The 25,824-nt window shown below is 34.3% G+C and overlaps 1 long non-coding RNA gene across 2 annotated transcripts in view; it reads left to right on the forward strand.

Annotated features, from left to right (window-relative positions):
• The first annotated feature begins 3,361 nt into the window (after window positions 1-3,361).
• The window catches only part of LOC143676155 (uncharacterized), a 42,050-nt gene continuing 19,587 nt past the window's right edge, over window positions 3,362-25,824 (forward strand). For both annotated transcript variants that reach the window (XR_013171869.1, XR_013171868.1), the window contains exons 1-2: window positions 3,362-3,397; window positions 13,216-13,298. This is a non-coding gene — a long non-coding RNA (uncharacterized LOC143676155). The remainder of the gene's footprint in view (window positions 3,398-13,215; window positions 13,299-25,824) is intronic.

Below are 25,824 nucleotides of genomic sequence, written 5' to 3' on the forward strand. Positions count from 1 at the left end.
CTTCTTCCCTCCAGGTGGGAAGGCTCTCCTACCATTCTATTTGGTGACATGTTTTACCAGTCCCTCTAGGTGCCGGTTGGAATTCAGTGACTCACTGATGGTTAGAGGGCTCTTTAGTTGAAGCCATTCATGCATTTTTTCCAAAGAAGGGAAAAATTAGCAGCTGTCATTATTTCAATAGTTAGTAGAACTTTGGAAGAGATCCAAAGTGATTTTTAAAGTCCTCCTTTTTAAGAAAACAACAAAATTAATTTTGGCAGGACTGTGTGAAGTTTTATTATAACCTGAAGCAATGTCATGCAGCTCCATATTGTCAAGTATCATATCCTTCATTACACTTCTGGCAGCAGTTATATTAGATCCTTACTTTGCAGTAGTTTGGGATTCTTTCTTAAAATATGCTCCAGGCATATTTTCAAGTTCTCAGCATATGAGTTAACACTGTATGTTGTTGTTAATGTTTTCTTTCTTCGGAATAGATCCCCCCACTCCCCAAGACACTAGAACTGGGAGACTGGATAGTTCAGAGAGATTGATAGGATATTGTTCACTTATCCCACTTAGTCTCACTGGCACATGTAAGAGACATAAAACTCAGTGGGATTCATCTCTGTGTAGGAAATTCTTGTCCACATCTTTTTCTACTAGGAACCACAGCAGAGAAAGCTCAAAGTAAAATTTTGAAATGTGTTGCAAAATTTTTTTGAAGACATAATTTACAACATTATTAAATGTCCCCTATATAATGATGCACATGAGAAATTTCCCACAGAGCTTAATACCAAAAAAAATCTGATTCCTCTGATGATTTGATATATGATCTCACTTTCTGACAATAAAAATGATGTAACACATCCCTGGTTCCTCTTTTTATTTTAGCTTCCAGGAACCCCAAAGTTAAGTTTGTACCTAATCAAAATAAGGATTTTAATAAAATCAAAATAAGAATTAGAATAAAAAATTCTAACCTCTTTTTATTTTATTTTTTTATTTATTTTATGGGAGGTGCTTCTTTTACAAACTGCCTAAATCTTCTATGAAAGGAAGTAGAGTATAAATAAATCAAACTTTAAAAAATGGATTATTACTCTTCCAGTTGGTTTGAATGTGTCACAGTTACCAAAGACAGTCACAGATTCTATTTGATTTTAAACATTTGACCATGGGATGCAAGGGTAGTTCAGTGGTAGAATTCTCGCTTGTGATATAGGAGACCTGGGTTCAATTCCAGTCTGTGCACTTCCCCTCCTCCCTAAAAAACAAACAAACAAAAACCAACCAAATAAACAAAAAATTTACAAAAGGAAGATACTCACATGGAAAAAATAATGAAATGTGACTCCACCATGCAGCATACAGAAAATATATATATTATAAAAAAAAAAAGTTTGACCCTCTTTCATTTTATTTTAAAATTTATTTTATTTTACATGAATATGCTCACAAATTTAACTCCCTACAACAAATTTGCCTAGTGAATTTTTAAAAATACACATTCTTACCCTCCTCCCTTGTTTACTTCATCAGAACCTCTTGGAGTAGAAACTGGAAAATCTGTTTCTGAATAAGCACTTCAGTTGATTTTTATGCAGCCAGTAAGAGGCAGTTTATAGATGGCATTTGGGAAGCACTGACACTCTTTCTGAGCCTGATTTTTTCTTTGTTAAATGACTGTAATATAAGCTTGTCTGTCCCACAGGGTTTAATGGGATTCAAGAATTGTTCCCTTGGGTCTGTTTTCCTGATGTATGTGGACTCTTTAACCATCCTGCTGTGATGGAGTTTGAAAACAGCACACCCATATGCTAGCATGCCATTTGGAACCTCACTGGTTGTTTGGTAACAAGTCTGAATTAAGTAGTTTAATGCTCTTTGGCTTTAATTTATTTTCTTGCTTCATTTGTGAATGCTGTGGCTGTGCATAGGATTTGGGCAATCTAGGAATGGTCAAATGCAATGAGTCAGTTAAACTATTTCTCCTTAAGATTCCTGAAAAAACTAAACATGGAAAGGACAATTTTAAACAGAAAAGTAGCATTGAACTTTATTACTAATTTTGAGCCCATACACAAGAGAAACTTTCTCAACAGATAACCTGATGGTCCTCTAACACACTCACCAAAATAGCCAAATTGTTTCCTAAGTAAAACACACTCGCTGAAGCCCAAGGAACACTGGATACTCAGCATTTCTGTTCCCAACAAGAGTCTGTCATATTTGTTCAAAAATCTTCATGTAATAGCTGTTCCCATTATGGAAATTGTATAATTTAATCAAACATTTTGTAAATTAATTAAGTGTGAATGGGAAAAGAAAAACTGTGTTTATTAAAACTCACTTGGGTGCTTTGGAAAACTACATAATTGTTTTTTTAATTGCTGATGATTTCTATTTATATAAATGTATATCCATTCTTTAACATTTGGGTAAAAAACTCAAGCCATTTTGATAAATATTCATCCATTAATTGGAATACCCAGATTCTTTTTTTTTTTTTACATAAACCACACTTATAGTCCTTTACTTCCCTCTGGAAACCACAAACTTATGGGTTAGCTAACGTACTTAAAAGGAGGATTCCACAGGAAAACAGGAGACAAGTAAAGAAAAATCCAAGCCTATTTTCAAAAAGCAGGTCCTTCACCAACTTATACACAGTTTTATAAGGAAGAAGAAATTATGGAATAGAGCTACTACAATGATATCTTAAAGTTTGATGGTCACAGTCACTTACAGACATTTCCCTGTAAATCACCTAGAAACTGATCTAAATTGGTGATGGGGATGGGGGAACAGGGAGAAAAATACCTCCCCTCTACACACATTATCTAAACATAAGCTCTTTTGAGGACAGGTGTGATTCTCTATACAGCTTTACCTTCCACACTTCCTCAAAGCTTATGTCCCAATAAACGTTGGCTAGACAAATTAAGTCAGAATAACTTAAGATATTTTGTAAACTGCAAAACACTTGCTGAAATATAAGGTATTGTCTATGGATCAGACATTTAGAGAACACTTTTTTCAGCCCTGATTTACCACCAGACAATTCATTGACAGCAAATAGTATAATTAACTCAGGTGTCATTATAATTTGACTTGTTATTATGATTTGGTGTAATTAGGATCACCAGGTGATAAGATACCACTGATCAAATTCTCTCTAGAAAATCTTTCAATGGTTTATAACTAGATTTATACCTCCTATAGTAATGATAAGAATATTTTTAAAGTAGAAGAACTAACTTTATAGGGTACTTATTTCGAGCCAAATACTGTGTGATACTTCATTTGATTCTCACAACTATATGAATTTGATGTTTGTTCCTTGTTTTGCAAGTGAGAGAATGATAGATTAAAGAGTCAAATAGCCTGCTCAGTATATATCAAATTAATGGTAAGGCTAAGATCTTAACTCAGGTTTTCACTCTAAACCTGACACTTTAAACACCATACCATATTGTGTTGCTCTAGCTGTTTTAGGATATTTAATTTTGACACAGTCTACTAAGTAGTTGGATAAATTTGTAGTATGGCCTAATTACTAAGTATTCAATTTTAGCTTTTCAGGGTGTGTCTCTGTTAAAGTATTAAGTATGTATCTGTTTATGTTAACTGTCTCAGAGTACTTGAAAAACAAACTTCTTATAAACTGGATGGTATTATTAGAATAACATAGAAACAGGAGCAGCTATCTTCGGTCATAATATTTACCTATCTAGCCCAATAGTTTTTTCAAGGAATGCCATTGAAGTGTGGCTTCAGGTAGGTAGGATGAATAATGAAATTGATGCTTCTTAAGAACCACTCCTGGTACCAAGCTGTACTAGCTAGGGTTCTCTAGAGAAACAGAATCAGCAGGAGATATCCATAGTTATAAAATTTATAAAAGTGTCTCACATAATCATGGGAATGCAGATTCCAAGTTCTGTAGAGCAGGCCACAAGCTGGCAACTCTGATGAAGGTCCTCAATGAATTCTCAGGAGAGGGTGGCTGGCTGGATGACCATGGAAATGGACGAGTCCAAAATCCATAAGGCAGTCTGTAAAGTTGGCACCTCTGATGAAGGGTCTGGATGAACTTCACAAGAGAGGCTTGTTAGGTGACACAGGAAGAGTGACTGTCTCTTCTGATTCCTCCTTAAAAACCTTCCAGTGATTAGATTAAGCATCACTCATTGCAGAAGGCACTCTCCTTAGTGGATTACAAATGCAATCAGCTGTGGATACAGCTAATGTAATCATGATTTACATCCATGAATGTCCTCATAGCAACAAGTAGGCCAACACTTGCCCTACTGGATGTCTGGGCACCACCACCTGGCCAAGGTGACACATGAACCTGACTATAACAATGCTCAAAATATCTCTAAACATTTGCTTGTAGTCCCTTATGTATATATCATTCTTTAACCTAATATTAGAAAAAAAACTTTTAAAATTAATTTATACTTTTAGTCCTTAGAAATGGGATAATTTTAACAAATTTAACCCAGGAATTACCTGTCTTACCATGGGTTTGATCAAGAAGGCTTGGAGTAGGAGCCTTCCTACTTGTAGTAGCAACATGCCTCCCAGAAATCCTGTGAATCATTATTTATCCTCAAACTGTCTTTTTGATGTCTTTTCAACATTCTAGTGGCAATCCCAAATATTTTTCATATTAACACACACACAATCCTTAAGAATCTGTACTGATATTTTAGCATCTGCCAGTCTCATTGCCATATCTCATGTAGCTTTTTCACAACAAAAAATAATCCATTTGGGAAAGGTGTTATCACAGATGAAAAATTAGGTGGAAGGAATTTTATCCTAGTGAAATGACTATTATTTGGCTTAGAAGAAAGAATATGAACACATGCAAAATAGATGTTTGCAGGGACATACTTAAGAGTGTAATTTGAGAGTGTGCATACAAATATAGCTTGGAGCCTTTTAAGTAGGCTTAATAGTTATTTTTTCTCTCCTTTGTTTTGCTTTGATTTGCTTTTTAATCTATATGCTCCTTTGGTTGGCTTTGCTTTGCTTTTTTAATCTGTACACTATGGGACATATTAACAGCTGAGAAGCCTCATCAAATAGCTAACCTGAATTGACCAAGAGCATCTTGGTAAATCAAGCTGAAAATATATTTCATAATTTTCCTTCCTAATTAACAAGTTTAGGTTAATGGCTGCAGAGGCAATGTTTAACATTTGTGCCACAGCACCACTAAATTAGGATCAAGTCTGAATGCATTCCTAGACCTGAGTTGTCACTATACAGAAAAGATTAAGAATTATGAACTTGTTTATGAGTCTTTCTTGTGGCTACTATGGATATGTGTGTACTCTATTCACCTTTAACATTCCTCACACCTTTTATGTAAATGGAGAAGGAGCAGAGCATGTCATGGGAGGACTGACTATGTTGAACTGGTTCTCACAATTTGGCTTTCAAATATTTTTAAACAAGTTACCTGCTGAAATTCTTTGTTTATTGTTGGATCCTTGTCCAGTTATTACATGTTTCAGCATTGTTGGCTACAATTGCTGCTTTGGACACTTTGTAGAGCAATTTGTAACACTTTATCTAAAAATGTGATCACTCTTCCTGTACACAAATTCTCCTCTCTCCAAGGTATCAAAAACAAATTTCTTTACCAGTCCCTGTCACCATATTGTTAAGCCATGATGATCTTACCTTTCTCTAAAACCCTTTATTATTTATTGTCTTTACCATTTATTTAATATTCTTATGTTTACTACTTTCAATTTAAGTGTCTTATCTACCTAACTAGACTGTAAGTTATTCAAGAGTAAGAGCTTTAATTCCTTTATACTATCCATATTGCCAAATTCTTTGCTTTGCTTATAGGATGTACAAAATTTAAGGTGCTAGGTAAACCAACAAGTGAATAAACTAATAGGATCACTGTGGGAATTGCTGAAACCTCTTTTCTCAGACTTTTTGAATACAAAAGCTATTTAAATCTTGGCTAAATTATCATCAAAGACAGGATTTGTGGATGATTCTTGACATGAATTTTTGAAGCATTAAAATCTTACACCAGGACAAATTAGGGTCTACATGGGATCTTAGAGACCATCTGGTCAAAATCTTTCATTTGCTAATAAAGAAACTAAGAACCACAAATATTGGAGACTTATTTGTCCAAGGTTACTCAGTGGGTTAGGAGAAGAACCAAGACCCATCAGCCATTTCTGATAGAAATGGCTCTGATGCTTTCCATGCCTCACAGAGAGCTCAGTATTTTGAAGGTTTTGAAGAAAATGCACACAAATAATTTGTGTCATCTGTGGGGTGTAGACAACACATTTGTACAGTATTTTTTTATCTCTCAGACACCATTCTGTAATATCACTAAACTACAAGCTGAATTTTTGACCTGTTAATTTTCTAATGGTTAACTCTTATCTCTGACCACTCTTTTGAAGTGGAAATTTTATGTAACTTTCAGCTCCACTCTTCATGAAACATAGAAATTTACTGTTATTCTCAGGGTGTTCACTTTCTGCTAGAAGCTTCATAAATGTCACAGTATATTCAGTATACTTTGAAAAGAGACATTAACAAACTGAAGTGCATCCAAAAGAAGTGACCAGAATAGTGAAGTGTTTAGAAATAAGTCATATGAGGAATGCAGCTGTCATTTTGTTTTCAAGAAAGTGGTGATGTTGAGTCTGAAAGATGTTCCATAGCCCTGCTAGGAAATGATAACTTCCTTCAATAATTTGAAGAGCTGCCATGTGAAACGGGGATTCTATATACTCTGAATAGCTCTTGGGGGCAAAACTTGGCCCAATGGATGGCAAGTACAAGGAGACTGGCTTCCACTCTATAAATGTATTTAGCCAACAGTTGGAGTTGTTATTTCTGCTCTCTTGTTGGTGGCAATGGAATGGTATTGTGGGCCCCTTGTCAACAAAAGGGGTGAGTGATAGAGTGGATGATGTCAGAATTGCTTAGAACTTGCTAGATTGTGTACTTAGCTGAATCACTAAGCTATACCCAAATAGGTGAGGGACACATTTCACTGAGCAATTATTAGATTAGTGGTATAGAGCACTTTAGAAAGACAATACTATTAGAAGCTGCCACTTATACTAGAACCCCTCAATTACAGGGTGATAGTACTAATGTGTCCAGGCTGTAAGGTAAAGTGTAACTTGTTAATTTGAGATGCTTTCTCTTCCTTCTTAAATAACTGACCAGAATTCAAAGATTTTCCTGGAGCTATGAAAAAAATACAGTCATTTAGAAGACAGTCTGCATTGATCTATATGAAGGAATAGAATGTATTTACAATAACCCCTTCTTCCTCCAGTTTTTTAAGTTAACGGTGGAGAAGCAGGGTGATTTACATGAAACAAGTGTAATTTAATATACTAGGGTTTTGAAGGTTGTTAGAAATGAATCAAACTGTCATATGTGCCTGAAGTTTTAAAAGAAATAACGTCAGTCATGTTTTACCATATTGTGAAATAATGTTCACAGAGAGATAACATATATAATATAAATATTCTTTAATATCTCATCTTGATTAGAATAGAAAATATATATTTAACAGAGGCAATTTAAGGCTTGTCTGTGGCTCAACCTACTATTCTGGTTATAGTTTAATTTTTTATGTTTTTTCCCCCAGTAAAATAGCAGTCAAAGCTCATATTTAAGTTTAATCGAGATTTCATTGAGCATACAAGTTATTGGACTCATTTCATTAGACCCTGCACACAATACAAAAACATCAATTACAGAGGGTCACCCTGCATCTTTCTAACTCTCTCACTAATATCTTGCTGAGTGTTGTCTGCAATGTCTCAGGTTCTTTATTTATGCTGGAACTCATTTAGTTTGATCCAAGAGCTATTTCCAAAATGCCTGCTGTATTAAAAAAAGCACTCTATCAACAGACAATCCATTGCTTTGGAGATAGGTAATCAGAAAGATTTTCTGAGATGATAGAGATTTAGACCATTGATAATAGGTTTAAAGAAAAACCATCTAATTCCAAGTTCTTTATATTAAATGAATCCACCTGTCCTAAACTTGTATAGCTACGATGGGATTTTGAGGCTTTGCAAATTTTAGGGTTTGAAATGTAAAGCCAATATCTGAGGCTGACTAATTATTCTTACATAATATGCCTGTAATTGTTTATTACAAAGTGATAGATGTATCTTGGAATAGAGCAGAAAGAGCTAGGTAGAAAATCTTTCTTAAATTATGTCTAACTGTTTTTCATAATCTCTTATGGCTGGCACCATCAGTACAAAAATACTTTATTATCATTTCAGAAAAAGAAATGGGGGAGAGGAATCCCCTTTCCTCTCTTATGATACACCCAACACACTAGAACATTGAACAAGGCAAAGTGGCTGTATAGATGAATCAAGATCTGGCTCTGGCTCAGTAAGAGTTTATAAATGAGCATGAGAAATAGTTGTTACACAGGTAACTTTGAAAGTGGCATAAAAGAATGCCATAATTAGAGGGCAATAAACACTAATAGGGAGAAAGGAGAGGACATTTTCAGCTGAAGGTAATAGAGGGATTTCACATTTGACCTTGACCTTGGAAGGTGATAAACATTTGGAAATGAAGAGACTGAGAAGGAAATCCTTCTTATAAAAAATACATACATCTATACTCAGAGAAAGGGAAATAGTTAAAGTATTCAAACAAGTGACTAGTCATGCAATTTGTAAGGCAAGTAAGTTTTAGGAATTTGTACTGTGGAGGTAAAAGATTGAAAGCTGCTTTCTATGGTCTATTTGTTTAACTAAAGGTTTAGCATGGTCACAACATTTCTGAACTTCAATTTTCTCACTATAAAATATGGGTAGTAACAATTATTTTACAGAGCTATTCTGAGAATGAGATAACTCACAGATTGGAAGACATTAACAGTTTGCCATGCACTTTTGCATTACACATTTGCACATGGAAAATGAGTCTGAAAAGGTAGATTAAAGAGTTGAGTTCTTTGAGCTCTAGAATAGGGAGGTAACAATGTATTCCATAGGGAATAGAGAGCCTTGGTAAGGTTTTTGAAGAGGATAGATGAGATTGAAACTTTGATTTAGGTAATTTTATCCGATAAAGTAAGGGGGGAGAATTTGGTGTAGAAAAAAGTCAGGACTGTTGTCAACATAGGTGACTCTTAAGAATCTATTGCAGTAATAGAAGCAAGAGGTAGTATGAGCCATAGACAAAGAGATGTACCAACCTCTTTTGGTTCTTCAAGAAAGTCTGCCGTAGCTCTTGTAAATTGTGGGTTATATTAAGACTCAATGCCTGAAAGTAAGAACATTGGTTAGAAAGAATTAGGAGTAGCATGAGCAGGAAAGAGGCTGAAATCTAAGAAGCCAATTAAGAGGTGGTCAATCATCCTACAAGTGTCTGTATAGATGAATGTATCTACCCAGGGATATCAAAATACTTGGAGTCTACCTCCTAGGTATCTCTTCCCCTCAATATTGAGCCTCTTTTTTTTTCTCCTGGCACTTCTATTACAATATGTTTTTCTCTTTGCTCTTATCTCTAGTTTTCCTAAACTCTTGTCATTTTTACCCCTACCCTTAGGTTTTGCACCATTAATTTACTGAATATTTTCCTATCTCATTGAAGCTAATGAACTTTTCTGAAAACTAATGTTCAAACATAATTAGAGTTGAAAAGATGCTTTATAGGGTCACTTATTGTTTTCTTACAAAATGGTTGAAGATAGCATTTGAAGATCCAGGTAAAGAAATGATAAGGTGGCTCTCAGAATTAATGAAAAAAAATGAAAACCATTCAGTTCTTGTTAATCTTCTTTCACAAAGGAGGTATGCTGCTAACCTATCAGGCAAAGACTATATCTTTCCTTGTTGAAAGCTCTTTATTTGACATTAGTCTAAGTGAAACTATTATAAATCTACACTGATTTTAATAACACATCTCTGTAAATGTAAATGAACCCCACATGAAATTATAGCAATACATGATCTATCAAACTAAATAATAGGAATTTATTATGGGGTTGAAATTCTCTTCAAAAGTACTCCTATGAAGCTTTTTCCAAAATATAATGGTCAAATTCCCTAGCTCTATGTCCATATTGACATTAAGATCCAATCCAGTGTTAATATAGATTTATACATTAAGTACTAACTCTACACATATAATATATACATAATACATGTATATGGCATCATTTTAATAGTTAAAGAATGCTTCAGTTGCTCATAATGAGAGAGAACTACTGACTAGACCTTCTGAATCAAATATCTGGTTTGATTAATATGCATATAAGTTTCCATGTAACTCAAATGCACTTTAAGTTTAAGAGGCAATGCTTGAAACCAAATCAAGAAAAACAAACAAAAAACAGAAACAAAGCTTAATGGAGTTACATATATTTTAGCATAATAATTCAGATGAAAAAATGCTGCTAGTTAAACTAATAGAGCCTTTATATGTTGTTTTGTGTGATTAAAACCTATGTCTACGCCCTGGAATGATGATGATGACAATAATAATAATAACAATAGTAATACTGTTGTCTCATTGTACAAACTTACTTCAGTGCTATTTGGTAGCTACTAGTTTCCCTATTGCTTGTAGTGGTTCAGAGTTACAAATAAAACACAAATGCCTTAAAAGTCCCTAAATATTTGACCCTAGTCCTCGCATACTCAGAGGAATTCATGACCAAATTCATAATTAATAATATATGCATATCAGCTGTTGCCCACTGAGTAACTTCAGAGTGCTATAGATGGAACACTTTCAGAAAACAGTGTAAACTAAAGCATACATTTGCTGTTTACATGTTATGTCTTGTTAAGAAAAAACATAGATAAAGAAATTCTATAAGGCTTTTAATATGGTATTCTTTTCTTATGGGTAATTGTTTGATAGCTTCTTAGAACAGGCATGAAGCAGCATGAAAAAATCATTTGGAGTATGGTTTTCTAATTGATGACATTTTACATGCAACTTTCTCTTGTCTTCCTTTTGAGAATGGATAAAAATAAGGGAGAATGGTTAGAACTTAATTTAACATCTATCCATATATTCATTAAGCAATTTTTTTGTATGCTGTGTGGCAGGGTCACATTTCATTATTTTTCCATGTGAGTATCCCATTATTGCAGCACCATTTGTGAATGTTTGTTTGGTTGGTTTTTGTTTGTTTTGTGTGTTTGTTTTTTGGGATGTGTATGGACTGAGAATCGAGCCTGGGTTTTCCATGTGGCAGGCAAGAATCCTACCACTGAACTACCCTTGCAACCCCTAATGAAGCAGATTTTTAAATCCTACTCTGTTTTGAATTCCTGTCCACTTGGTACTAACATTCCAGTGAGGAAGAGAGATTACAGACAAACAAATTAAAAATATGATTACAGGCTGGGAAGAGAGTGGAGAGAGACACTTAGAACTATCAGGAAAGGAGTGGATACACTTTGGAGTAACAGGAAAAACCTCTTTGAGGAAATAAAGTTTGAACTAAGTCTTGAGAGATGAAGAGGAGCCTATGGCAGACTATGATGGGACTAATTTCCTGAAGAGTACATTGTTTAGGTGCTGAAACCTATGGTTTAATAAGGGAAGATTATATGGAGCCCAATAAAACAGTAGAGAGTTGAATAAGCTAATGTTTGTGGGGTAGACTGTAGCCAGCCCATGTCAGAGTTCATAAGCCTAACATGATAATAAGATGAATGGACTGCACACCAGACATAATATAAAGCTACTGAAGTGTTTTAAGCAGGGAAGTAAAATGATGCATTATATTATAAAACACCATCCCTGCTTGGAGTGTGAGAAATAGACTTTGGAAGCAGACAAGGGTGGGATCTGAGATTAAGTAGAAGCTCTTGCAATAGTCTAGGTGATAGAAGATGATGGCATAACTGGGAGTGAGAATAGAGAGATAAATATGTACATGCTATATTTAGGGAGTAGAAAAAACACAGAAAAGGAAGATATCAAGAAAGATACCCATGTATCTGGCTTTATTACTAAACAGATAAATCAGTTTCTTTTCTGAGAAAGAAGGTAAACCTAGGGAGGTACATGGAGAAAATCAAGAGTTCCATTTTGGGTTGAGTCTGAAAGGTAGTGAAATACCTTGAAGGTTAAGGGAATGGTGCTCTGAAAAAAGTTGAAATCCTATTCTCTTACTTTGCTAACGGGGGGTCATGAATAATTTAATCAATCTGTACCTCAGTTTTTCCCATCTTTAAAAATAGGGATGATAAAAACAACTGTCTTATCAGGCTGTTGTAAATATTGAATCAGATGTCTGCAAAACGCTAAGAACCATTTCTGATACATTGTAAGAAATACATAATTATTATTATTGGTCATAGAGCAGTATTATCATGTAGGAAATTTGATATATAAATATGAGGTTCGAAGGAAAGTTATTTAACTCCTTTAAGAAAGCATTTCACCTCTCTTTACTTCTCTCAAGTCAATGAAAACTGTCCTAGAATAGCTTCTTCTGAATGTATCTTCAGTTCCTTCTCCTTTATCCTTCTCTCTTGTGGATTGGGGATGGGTGCTGGGTTAGAATTGGGAGGCTAGTTAAGAAAGGGAAACAGTGATCAGGGAAATGGAAAAGAGGGGGTTAAAGAGCAACTCATTTCTTTTTCCAAATTTACCATTGCTTCAAAGTGATCCCCAGCTTTTCATCTGTTGTACTTAAGTTGTCCTGCATAAATAGGTCATAACTATCATTTGATAATAGCTTTTCAGATTCATCCAATAATTATCAACAACTGAAATGACAGCAATTCAGCTGTATCTTGTATGCTGCTTGCATTGTAAATTTTTTACTCTGACATATCAGATTTATTGACTAAGCAAGAGGACTTTCTCCTTTAGATCTTCTCCCCTGTGAACAGTTACATTTTATCAAAATACCAACTTGTTTTCTGTAGTTGAAATACATTTTCAAATATAAAGTGGACATGAACATGAAAGTCATTCATTCACTCTTTCAATGAAGAAGAACATAATTTAATGAATGCCTAGCTGGTAGAGACTTAGTCATGGTCTGAGAATTCCAAGATGACTAAGAAAGTACTTGCCTTTAAGATATAGAATCACAACTTTAATGAATTAATCCCTCTTGTGCTAGGGGCTATGTAAATGTGAATTATTACTATTGTGGTCATTCATATATGGAGACTTTCATCAGTCTTTTTTTTTTTTTGACAGCCTGAAATAGGCTTCTGTGAGGTGGCTCAGGGCAGAGTGCTAAGGAGGCACCACCAGCATGAGGAGTCTGGCAGTTCAAACTGGTAAGGAGAGAAACATGACCCACGGTTCTGTATTTAAAATATGAGTCATTTAATGGGTTGATGTTATTCCTTATGCAGAAAAAAAATTCTCCCTGATTTATAAATAAGAATGAGAATGATTCTAAATGTAGCCTGTAAAATTTAGTCTCATTGGTTGTGGTCATATAATGTATAACCACAGTTGAGTTCCTTCGTATTCATCCCCTGAGTTCCAACATGACGCCCAGTTACCCAAGCACTTCCACTAATTTTAATGAACACATCTTGTAGAAGACTGCATGGATGACCAAATATATATAATATATCGAATATATCAAATCATATTGTTAAAGTGATATAAAGGAATGGAAAGTTGAGATAATGGCAGCAATTAATCATTGGCTATTAATTTATGATTCCTCCACAGCTAAAAAGAATGATATATGTAATTGCTCATGAGGAGCATTTGTGTTCCACTTCTTTTTATAGTATAATCTGTGATAAGAGGGCTAAAGCCAAATAAAAGAGAACAAAGGGAAACAATTAAAGACAAACTGTATGTTTGTCCATAGCGTTATATAGTCTTTATATCATGTTTATATACATGGAACCATTTCTCAGTTTATTTGTAAGTCATTTTCATATGCTTGTTTTAACATTGCTGTTTTACAAAAGAGAAATAAAGCATCTCACAAAAACAGGTAAAATAAGGCAATGTAAATGACTGGAAAATAGGTATATTTTGAAAGCAGACCAAAGAAAATGTTGATTTAAAATAGATTACAGGGCGGGCCGCGGTGGCTCAGCGGGCAAAGTGCTTGCCTGCTATGCCGGAGGACCTCGGTTCGATTCCCGGCCCCAGCCCATGTAACAAAAAACGGAAAAACAAAATACAATAAAACAAGAAAATGTTTAAAGTTGTTTCCCTTTCTTCCTTCCTTCCTTCCTTCTATCCTTCCTTCCTTCTCTCTGTCTTTAAAAAAAAAAAAAAAAAAAATAGATTACAAAATTGAAGGTACCTAGAAGTCCTCTATATCTTCTAAGAGTGAACCAAACTTTGTTTCTGGGCTTTGTAAGCATCCAATGAATAGAGTAAATATTAATCAGAAACATGAGATTTAAGAATTATTCTGGGCTCAGAAATCATAGTGAGTTTTATCTTGTGGCTTCCTTAATAATAATACTGATTCCATAAAACATGTTGGACAATGTCCTCAGTCATATTCTAATATTTTCAATGTTGACCAAGGGCTTTATTTTCAGCAATTTATAATTATTAAAAGTCATTCTGCTGAGGCATTGAGATAATGTGGTCCAAGTAGATAAATTTGTTCTGTTTATACTTTAGGATATCTGCAAGAATGATGGGCTACATACATTTCTGACAGTTCTTCATGAATATTTTTTCTTGTAAATGAACTTGGGATAAATATATTCAATTTCACTGTTTTAAAATATTTGTAAACTTCATCAATTCTATGGTTCTTCTTATGGTGTCATATTTTAATGGTCATCCATGCTGGTACTGGACTGACGCATTTCTGTGAACATTAAATTGTCTGAGTAGAGCTATTCAAATTCCACATAGATGGAAACTGAGGAATCACCTTTCAATAGGGACAATATAAAACTTCAGATGGAATTCCAGTGTACAAATAAAAAAGTAATTGGGATCTTAGAACTCTGCAATGATTTCCTGATGCTTACACTTCCTATCTAAGTATGGGTGATAAATACTTTTTGTGTTTATCATTATGGGGACAGGGGTGAAAGGGAGGGGATAATTGTGTAGTTAGAAAAATAATATTTGATAAAAGCATTTTTAGAGAAATTCAGTCATGGTATTCAATTTATTTTGAAAATTGCCCATAATAAAAAGGAGAGTATGAAATTTTATTTTTCTCAAAACAGGATATATTTCAAAAAGGTTAAGAACAGTGTTTTATTCTTCAGCTCACTCATACAATAACTTGGTAAGAAGATGTACTCTCACACCTTCTTCAGCCATAAAAAGAGAAATAAAAACAAATTTCTGTAAAGTATCAATAAAATATCTTTCTTTGAACAATAAAATAAATTAGAATAGTCCTTGCAATAGATCATAGAGCTACATGGTTTAACCCACTGGGAAGAATTACTGCTCAGCCAACATTACCTCTGATTCATAATTATTCCACACCTTGGTTTTGGCACATCCAGAGCAGATACCATCAGATATTATGATCAGAAAGATTCCTAGAAGACTTTAGAGAGGTGGTATTTTTTGAGAAAAGTCCCTAACTGTTACAGACAGACATAGATTGAAAGTAGCTATATGACTTTGTGAAAGTTGCTTAATTCTTTGCCTTACTTTCTTTATTGGAAAAATGGAGTTTATAAGAGTTATGCTATTAGGTTATTCTAAGAATCAAGTAATAAATTGCATATAAAAATTTAAGTAGATTCCTTGGCATAGAGAATGAGTTTAAAGATATAAAACTAACATTTACTGAGTAGTTTCTATATGCTACATACTAAATGCTAGATACTTTACTGCATCATTTTATTTAATCCACACAACTTTGAAAGTTAGAAACTATTTGTGCCAGTTTGAAATTCTTGTGTATCTCAGAAAACTATGTTCTCTAATCCTTATTCAGTATTGCTGGGTGGGATCTTTTTTATTGTTTCCATGGAGATGTGACCCACCCAATTGTGAGTAGTACCTTTTGCTTAGGTGGTTTCCACAGAGATGTATCTCCAACCCATTCAAGGTGAGGTTGCTTACTGGAGTCCTTTAAGAGGGAACCATTTTGGTAGAAGCTTCAAAGCCAATAAAGCCCACACAGCCAGAGTCCTTTGGAGATGCAGAAGGAAAATGCCTTCAAGGAAGCCATTCAAAGATGTCGGTAGAGAAAGCTAGCAGATTTCACCAGGTGCCTTCCCAGCTTCCTGAGGTGTTCAGAAGCCTAAGACCCTAGCAGGTGCCAGCCACATGCCTTCCCCACATGACAGAGGAGTCCTAGATGACATCAGCCTCTCTTAAGTGAAGGTAACCTCTTGTTGGTACATTAATTTGAACATTTTCATGGCCTTAGGACTGTAAACTTACAACTTAATAAATTCCCTTTTTAAAAGCCATTACATTTCTGGTATATTACATTCTGGCAGCTTTAACAAACTAAAACACTATTATTACCTTCATTTTACAGATGAAGAAAGTATGCTATTAAAAGATTATGTGACTTGCCTTTAAATCACACGCTCCTCCTGAGACTGTTTTTTGAGTGCGGTTCTGTTTGATGCCATAATTTCTGTTCTTTCATTTATTCATAAAGTCAACAAACATTTATTGGGTATCTAATATAACCTAAGCTTCTTTTATCTGAGATGTCATGCTACTTCCCAAATACTTATTAGCTTATACAGAGGTAATTTTATATTTATGCAAGGCCTTATATTGTGCAATAATTTATGAATATGCAACTTTGTTTAGTATTCACACATTCTGTAAGAAAGGTTAGAGATCAATGCTCATATTTTTAAAGGTAGGGAAATTGAGGTTCTGAGAGCTTAACTGGCTCACTGCACATCTTACCACTCAGTGCTGCTTAGACTGTCTTTAGTGAAAAGTCAGTTGTTTGCTTTTTTAAAAATATAGTCCAGACTGAATTTTGTGTAAAATTACTGTAAAATTAATTACTAAGGAAATGAAATGCTAAAAATTACCATATGCACTGAAGTCCACAATTTTATTAGAATTTATTATTATTATTCACATGTAAAATCACTCAACCAAATTGCTATTAAATTTTCTAAATGTTTTCTCTTCAATTTTCCTCATGGTACAGATAAGTAAATGAGTGCAATGTAACACTGGCCTGTAGACCAGGCGGGAAACCATATAGTAGCAATACAGCTAATTTGGGGGAAATCTAGCATAATATCCTAGACCAGGCATCTTCTAACCCAGATCTCTATATTTTAGCTCTCTGCCTCAACAGGAAACAAACAACAACAACCAAAAAACATTTTATGGTATAAGGGACATAAAAATCAAATTCAAAATGTTAAAATGAAAGTGTTACAGAAAATGACAATGAAAAAGCATTTTTAAAAAGTTATATGAACCAAGTGACATGAAGGAAGTGAAAAACCAATTGGAAATCTATAGAAATGATTTCCCCTAAATTTATTCATAAGACATCAAGATTTCTAAAAAGAAAAAACTGGTGTGTGTTATATTGTTGAAAGCCTTTCTCAGGATGCATTTCTTTCTCATCTTCTCTTTCCACTTGTTTATTCTTAGAAAAGAGAAGTCAAGTTGTGTTTTGCCAGGTTGGACCTTGTCCATTCCCAAGCAGTGTACAGACCTATGCATAATTCTAAGAGATAAAAGTAAGTCATGAGTAGGCCACAGCAGTGCAGTGTCAGAGTTCTCACCGGAGACCTTGGTTCACTTCCTGGTGCCTGCCCATGCTAAAAAAAAAACTGTGGGTCCTAGCCACCTATGAAATTAAAATGAACTAATCTCCCCACCACAGGCTGCAAAAACAAGTGTTACTTGTTCATTTCAAAAACTACCAATGGGGCAACAGTGGCTCAGTGACACAGTTCTCTCACCTGCCAGGCCAGAGACCCGGGTTCATTTCCCAGAACCTGCCCATGTTAAAAAAAAAAAAAGGAAAAAAACTACCAACGGAAATTGCAGTGTTTTTGGTGCAAAGTAAAATGCCCATTGAGTCAGTAATGAAAATTTCCTTTGAAAGATGTTTTTGCGGCTTTCTCAGTTCTACTGAAATGGATCCAAATATTTACATGTGCTATTTTATTAATAACTACTTTGCCATCTGTGTCAAAGTAATAGTACACAGATATTCAGGAATAGCTTTTGGTTGTGAGTAAATATTAGAGGAAGATTGAATTTTCTCCAAATGATGCTGATGGAATGTTTTTTTAATGATAGTTTAAAGATGTCAAAAATAAGTTATCTGTATTTAAGTTCCACTGGCTTAACAGGGCTTGATGTGCTTAAAATGGCTCTGAAAGCACAGAGAAAGATGAAAACTTAGAACAACATTCAAACTGAGACTCTCAGTCAGTCTGTTCAGCTTCTGGGAAGACTTGTCACCCTTGTATATGTACTGGTAGACTTAGAGATAAAATCTATAAAAGCTGAGTAAGTTGAAATGCAAAGAACTAACAGGAAACAAAATATAACAGAAGAATTATCAAATCTGCCTCTGGAGGCAAAAAATAATAGAATTGGATTTGTGGAAAGTAAACTGGAGAAGCACTTCAGAATGTAGAGGACAAGGACAAAAGATAAAAACGATGAAAGAAAAAAATGACAAATCAGAAAATAAAAATGTGTAGGCAATTGTTCATGAAAAGAAGAGAACATAATATATAAAGTAATAATCAAAGAAGCATAAAGGAAAAAAATCTTGTTCAAGAAAGAAGGGATTATCACTCTAGAAATCATTTGCTCTAGTCTAGGATGTGTTATTTCATGTGGGAATTGTGTATTCTTTAAAAGTCAGCAGAACTCAATGCAAACCTAGCCAAAAGACTTTTCTAGAAGCAAAATATGATAGTTGATTTTTTTTTCTATTTGCTATTTTAAAGCAAAAAAGCATTTTCAGCTTCCGTCGTTACTGAAATATTCAGGTTTTCTTGTTTTTCCTAACTCAATTTTGATATTTACATAACCTAGAAAAACTTACAATGATAAGTGGTTGCCCATGAGTTAATATACATATAGAAAAAAGTTTTGAAATCAATGAATCTATGAAATAAATAATTTTTATTTTTCTACTTTGGTCTCGTGTATTTTCTGATATATGAAATAATAAAATATCATAGTTTAAATAAATTTTTGAATTAATACATGCTTAAGAAAAATGCACAAATCATAAGAGAACAGTTCTATGAATTACTGAAAATTCCACACAACCACTCAGATCAGGAAGTTGAGTATAAGCTCTACCAATGAAGATGCGCTATGCTCTTGTCATGTCATAAACCCCAATTCTCCACAAGAAAACCACTAGTACTATGAATTTTACTGCTTAATATTTTTATATAAATGGAAGCATAGCTTATGTACTTATTTGTTTGTGGCTTGTTGTTCTTTTCATTTTTGTTTGTTTTCTTTGCTTTGAATTTCTCACTGCTGAATGATATTCCTTCATGGCCAGTTTGTAGCTCTTCATTCTTATATGTGTCTTTTTGGGTGTGGGCCCACACCTTTCCGTTGGATGTTGCTTATATTCTGTTCTGTTACATATATGGGGTTTGTATAATAACATTTAATAGATACTGCTACTTTGCCAAAATCGTTGTACCAATTTACTTTTCCAATGACAGATTACATGAGTTCTATATTTTCACCAACACTTCCTCCATTATAGGTATTTTTATTTTAGCCATTCTGCTGAGTTGTGTTTTTGTAGTTTGGTGGCTTGGGATGATTTTAATAAACATTTCCATGATGATTGACAATGAGGCATTGCTACCCCAGACTTATAATCTTCTAGCTATGCCCAAATTAAAAGGCACCTGGATATTTAGAAAGGGTATTGGAAGGATTAACATTTATTCACTTCCACTGAATGAACGACCAGTCTGAAGGAAGCTAGAAGATTCCATACAAAGAAAAGTAGAAAATTATATACAAACTCATGTTGTTAAATGTGTACAAGCCTCTTGCCTGCCATGCCAGAGGACCCAGGTTCAATTACTGTTGCCTCCCCATGTAAAAAAAACAACAAATGTGTACCAGCCTGGCATTCCTATTAAATTTAAAACTCATTATAACACTTTTATACAACTTGCACTTTCTCATCAGTGAATTAATACATTTCAATCTGTCCATTTTTTCCTTGTTTTATTGGGTACTGTTGCCAATTAGAAGGGATGTATATCCTAGAATAACCATGTTTTAATCCTAACCGATCTTGTGATAGCAGTGGTTTCTTCTAATACCTATTCAGTACTCTAGGTTGGAAACTTCATTAGGTTATCTACAAGGAAACATGACTCAATCAATTGTGCATATTAAACTTGATTAGATGGAGACATGTCTCCACCCATTCTACATGTGTCTTAATTAGTTTACTGGAATCCTATAAAAGAGGAGACATTTTTGGAGAGAAGATCTTTTGAGAATGACAAGAAAGCCACAGCAGAACTAAGCAGAGCCATGAGACTGAGAGAACCACAGAGTCCACCAATCAGCAACTTTTGGAGATTGAAAGAGCAGAGAATGATGACAGAATGACGAGAGTCATGATGAGAACCTGCACAGCCAGAGACTTTTGGATGCCTCCTGGGGAGCTTCATGAAACAAGAAGCTAGAAGTGAAAGCTAGCAGACTTCTCCATGTGCCATTCCAGCCAAGAGAGAAACTCTGAATGTCATTGACCTTCTTGAACCAAGATATCTTTCCCTTGATTTGGACATTTCTATAGACTTGCTTTAATTGGGACATTTTTTCAGCCTTAGAACTATAAACTAGTGACTTATTTAATTTCCCTTTTTAAAAGCCATTCTGTTTCTGGTATATTACATTCCAGCAGCTAGCAAACCAGAACAGGTACCAAACAATCTTAGAACAGTAGAATCACAGTTGAATGGTGATGAGTAGAGTTTGAATGCAGGCAATTGATTGCACACTCCATTTCTGTGTTGGTAAAACTAATTGTTTGCCCAGCCATTTGAAACTGGGGATGGCATATGGGCAACAGGCATGAAAATGACCCAAGAGGCAGCATGATTTTGACAGAAGGCTGAGAACTTTCATCCATGCAGCAAGTGTGACAGCTCCATCACTTTCCAATGCTGTTTCTCTGGTGGGCTATGTCATGGTTCATTTCCTTCCAATACTATTAGTTTCTATACAGTGTGAGAGCTTAACTGATATGTTGTTCAGACAATTTGGAAGCATATAATTGACACTGATGTTAAGTGGTACCTGTTTTTATGAAACCATATTATCTATCAGGTATTAGCTAGATCCAAATATATTTTGAATGTAATATAATATTAGCATTTCAAAAGAAAAGACTAATTTGTCCTGTGGATTTATTTGTAATGTATGGCCCCCGGAAGCATTCCGTCCAATCAGCCTTTATTTAAAAAAAAATCCAGCAGATCACCCACATTCTACCCATTAAAAGGGTAAAATTTTATTAATTACCTACACAGTTGGGCACTTTTTTTGCAAGTGATTTACATAATTTTCATTCTGGTTTTCTAGTTTTAATAGTTCTTTGTTCATACATGAACCAAGGTTATAATACATTTTTGAAGAACAGAGTATGTATTGTGGTATTTAAGGAATTGCGATTTGTTTTGGGTATGTGATTTCCACATAGACATGGCAGAATTCTAGTGATTTCATCCTTGGAGAGGCAGTGTCAGTAAATATTTTCATATCAATGGGGGAAAGAATTGAACTTAAGAGTTAGCTAAATTGAGGTTCTTTTTACTACTAAATCAAACTCATCTACTTTGTCTGTGTTTCATCAGTAGAGTTAGCTTTGAATTAATTAAGTGTAAGCAAAATTTTCATGGTAGAAATTTGGGGCACTATTTCTATAAAGTTAAGCAATATTGATGTAATATAGAAGTAGTTGGGTAATTTTATTTACACTACCTGTGATTAAATAAAAGCAAAAATAATGCTTGAAATTCCAGTAACAACTTTGTTGGAGTGAATACTCTCCTGAAAGCCTTAATGTAGTAAATTATTAATCAATTTTCTATAGCCAAATCCCTCACCCCCCAAAAAAAGCTAGTAATGACCTTAACCAAGAATTTCTAAAATAATTTCTTTAGCATCAAAGCATATAGAATTTTTCATGGATTTTTTGGTTGTGTGTGTGCATGATTTGGGATTTGTACCCAGGTCTCCTGTGCACTCCAGAGCAAATAGGATTTAAAGGAAATATGGAGGTTTTGAACCATGTCTTTAGGCATTTTTATTTTTCCCAAGATTAACATGGTATTCATAGGTTTCTTCTACAAACATAGCTTTTAAAACAAGAGCACTTGTAGTTAGTTTTATATTATAGTATATGAAATAACCATATGTTTAACATATGCTTCAGAATATAAAGCATGGTAGATGATGACCATGCAAAGCAAATGAAAGAATACATTAGTGGGAAATAATAAAATGGAAACATTTGAATGTTCACTTCAAACAGCTACAAAATATATTTGGTTTTATTTAATTTTAATGCATGGCCATAATGAATAAAAATTTTCTGATTGTATTTTTACTACTTTTTAAGGTTGAAAAAAGAAAGGCAGAAAAGTAATTATAACATTGGAATCTAATTTATTTATTCCTTATTGCTTTGCTTCCATGGTATATAGAATTCCTTTGCCTAATTATAGGAAAAAATATTTCAACTTTGTGTTATAAAATCAGGATTCATGGTGTAGATTTGCTAGGATTGTGAAGTAAAAATGCTTCTCTGTAAAAATGACACCTTCTTTCCAACCCTAACTGTTAAGGAGAATGTGTGTCTCCGTGAATTCTACAAAGAATCATCTCAAAATATGCATCAGAGAATTTGTTCCTCATTCTCTATTACTCATGTTTTCCCTCCTCATAGACACATAATGTAAAGAACAATAAAATGAAGACAGACTCATTTCCTGTAACTTAGAATAAACCAAAAAAATAATCTTCATTATAACAGGAAGGAGTGAATAGATTGTGCTTTACATTATTAGTTCCATTTAATATTTTTCCACCCAAACACACTCATTTAAAACAGCTACCATAGGTTTACCCTAAATTCATTAACACACTACATGCTATTGGATAAAATCACTAGATATTTCTTTCTTTTCATTTTTATCATTGAATATAAAAGTCCTTGAAAGCTCATCTTGACTTCCTCCTCTTCATTTACACCATTTCAGGAGTGATTTTATACTATCCATATGCGTATATGTATACATGCAAACATACATTTGCATTAATTCAAGTAAAATCCATGATTCTTTTTTTTTGTTCTTTATGGCACTTCAGGTGACCTTACTCTAGTCTTTTCTCTCATAAAGTCCAAGGCAAAACTTTTCTATTTGATTCATGTAGCTTGATCCTTTTCTAATTAGAAATGGAAAGCACAATTAGACCCATAATCCAGAATATCCATGGTCAGAATTGGAAGATAGGCAGTCTTTTCTCATTCCCACTCATCCCTTTTTTTAGTGTTCTTTTTGCCTTATCATCCAATGTCCTCTTGCTCTACCATCATGTTTCCTCAGTGAATCAATTATGTTTTAGGTGTCAGATCAAAAAGCCTTGGTAAATTACTTCACAATAAATTGAAAGTGACAGAAATGCTTTTATTTATAATGGCGTTTTTCTTTAATAAGGAATATTGTATATCTCAGCAAGGGACTGATGATAAAGACTAAAAAGGAGATGTTTACTCACCCTAAAATTTATGTGATCATATAACTTGATATCCAAACCAAGAAACTCTTGATACTACAAAAGGCACTATTAATTGTATCAGGATAACCACAAACTAGGACTGTCCCTGGCAAACCAGAATGCATGGTCATCCAACTGAAAGTGCTGTCTGGGTTATCCAGTCCAGTGAATGCTACCAAGTTTGCAGACCTTTTGGTGTCTTACAAAGCTTGTGGTCAAAACAAATGAATGTTATTGCTAGGTTAGGTGTCCCTGGGATGGCTTAGAAATCCTGGGATAGGCAACTTCTAACTTTTAGTACAGAATATATGGTCCCTTGGAAAAATGCGCTGAACTAGATTTTTTCTCTGACTTTATTTTTCACACATCACTTTCCAACTCCATACTACTTTATTGAGCCTCTACCTCCTTGTCTGTAGAGTGAGGGGAGGAGGAATCAAGTTGTAAATAGAATAGAAAAAGCCCAAGATCTTTCTAGCATTAATATTCTTAGTTTGGACAATAGTTATGATAAACATTCCTGCTTCCAGTAAATAATAGCACAAACTAGAAAAATCATTTATATATAGTTGATGTGAATTTTTTGAGCTTTCCAAACTAATGGTTGATGAGAAATGTAATAGATACATGCAACTACATATTTTCCATATTTTATGATCTTTGCTCATGCAACAAGAGCACTTGCTCTCTATTAACAGTGAAAAGCCATTCAAAACTTAGGTATAGAATTGCTGCATGTAATCCCTTTTATTGATTATAAAACAAAAATACAGACACTGAATATTTTAATTCTTTCTTAATATGTCATTTAAACCCTGTTCTCTGTGTTATTTATACTGAAAGGAGAATATTTCCCTGGAGATGATGGAGTGTATTGCTAACAATAATAATGACAGCTGGCTGATTTTCCCTATTCGTATATGCAGTAATGGATATGATTAGGTTCTTAAGGAAGTCTATTCAGGTTCTCTGGCTGTATGGAATAAGAAGGCATCATGGATTAAGGCTAAGGTTCAGAAAAGATAAAGATAAAGATTAGTATTAGGTTAGGGACAGCTTTGAACAAGAATGAACACAGGTTTTAGAAGCAGACAGCTCCCAGTTAAATCCTGGCTCCACCCACAGCAGCTTTATAACTTTAGATCAAGTTACTTATCTTCTCTGAGCCTTAGTGACTTTATCTATAAAATAGGTTATTGAAATACAACTCCCAGAGTAGTTCATAAAGTTAAATATGATAAAGCTGTTACAATTACTGTCATGTCATAAGCCTCATATCAATTACAGTTACTGTCATATCATAAGTCTCATATCCATTATTTTTCTTTAAATAAGAACCTTGAAAAGATGCAATAAGGAAGTGATACTTCAACCACGTATCTCTGAATCTCTATGGTTTCCTGATATTTATCTTGGTTAGACCCCCCTACACTCTCTGCTTGTCCTCCCTCAAAAATAAAACACTGATGGCAGTGACTCTCGGGTTGTGCTGATGTCAGGTCACCTGAGGCTTGTGCTGGTGGTAACAGACTCTTGTCTTTCAGGAAACCACACCCAACATCAGATAGCATAGCAATGCTTTACATACATTATGAATCCAGCATTTATGTTTAGTGGTTTTCAGATTTTAGCCATTTTTTAATCAAGAGAAGAGGATATGTGCCAGCCATGACCTGAGTACTTTATTTGGCCCACAAAAGTATTATTTTTTGACCAAGTTCCTACAAGGCTTAGAACATGCCATTTTCCTCAAAACCATCAACTAACAATGTGGGATGAATGAAGATTTCTGTTGGTAATGGGGGTAGAGGAGACAAAGTGAAAAAAGCAGGGGTGTATCTATGCCTAAGTGTTTATGATCAAGAAATAGTTGTAATGGTCTTTAGGTACTTTTAACCTTTGGAGATTAAAACTGTTTGTGTTTTTTTTTTTTAATAAAAGCACACTGAAGAGTAAAAGAGAAGAGACCCTAGACATTTTAAATCCGTTTTTATTATGTAGTTAAATCCTTCCTTGCTTGTCATTTCTTATCTTTCCTCACTTCTCCTGGCTAGGAGAAATCTATCATTGTGGAATACCATCCATCTTAACCACCTGCTTCCACATACC

The sequence above is a fragment of the Tamandua tetradactyla genome, chromosome 3, assembly GCF_023851605.1.
Source record: "Tamandua tetradactyla isolate mTamTet1 chromosome 3, mTamTet1.pri, whole genome shotgun sequence".
NCBI classification, from domain to species: Eukaryota; Metazoa; Chordata; class Mammalia; order Pilosa; family Myrmecophagidae; genus Tamandua; species Tamandua tetradactyla.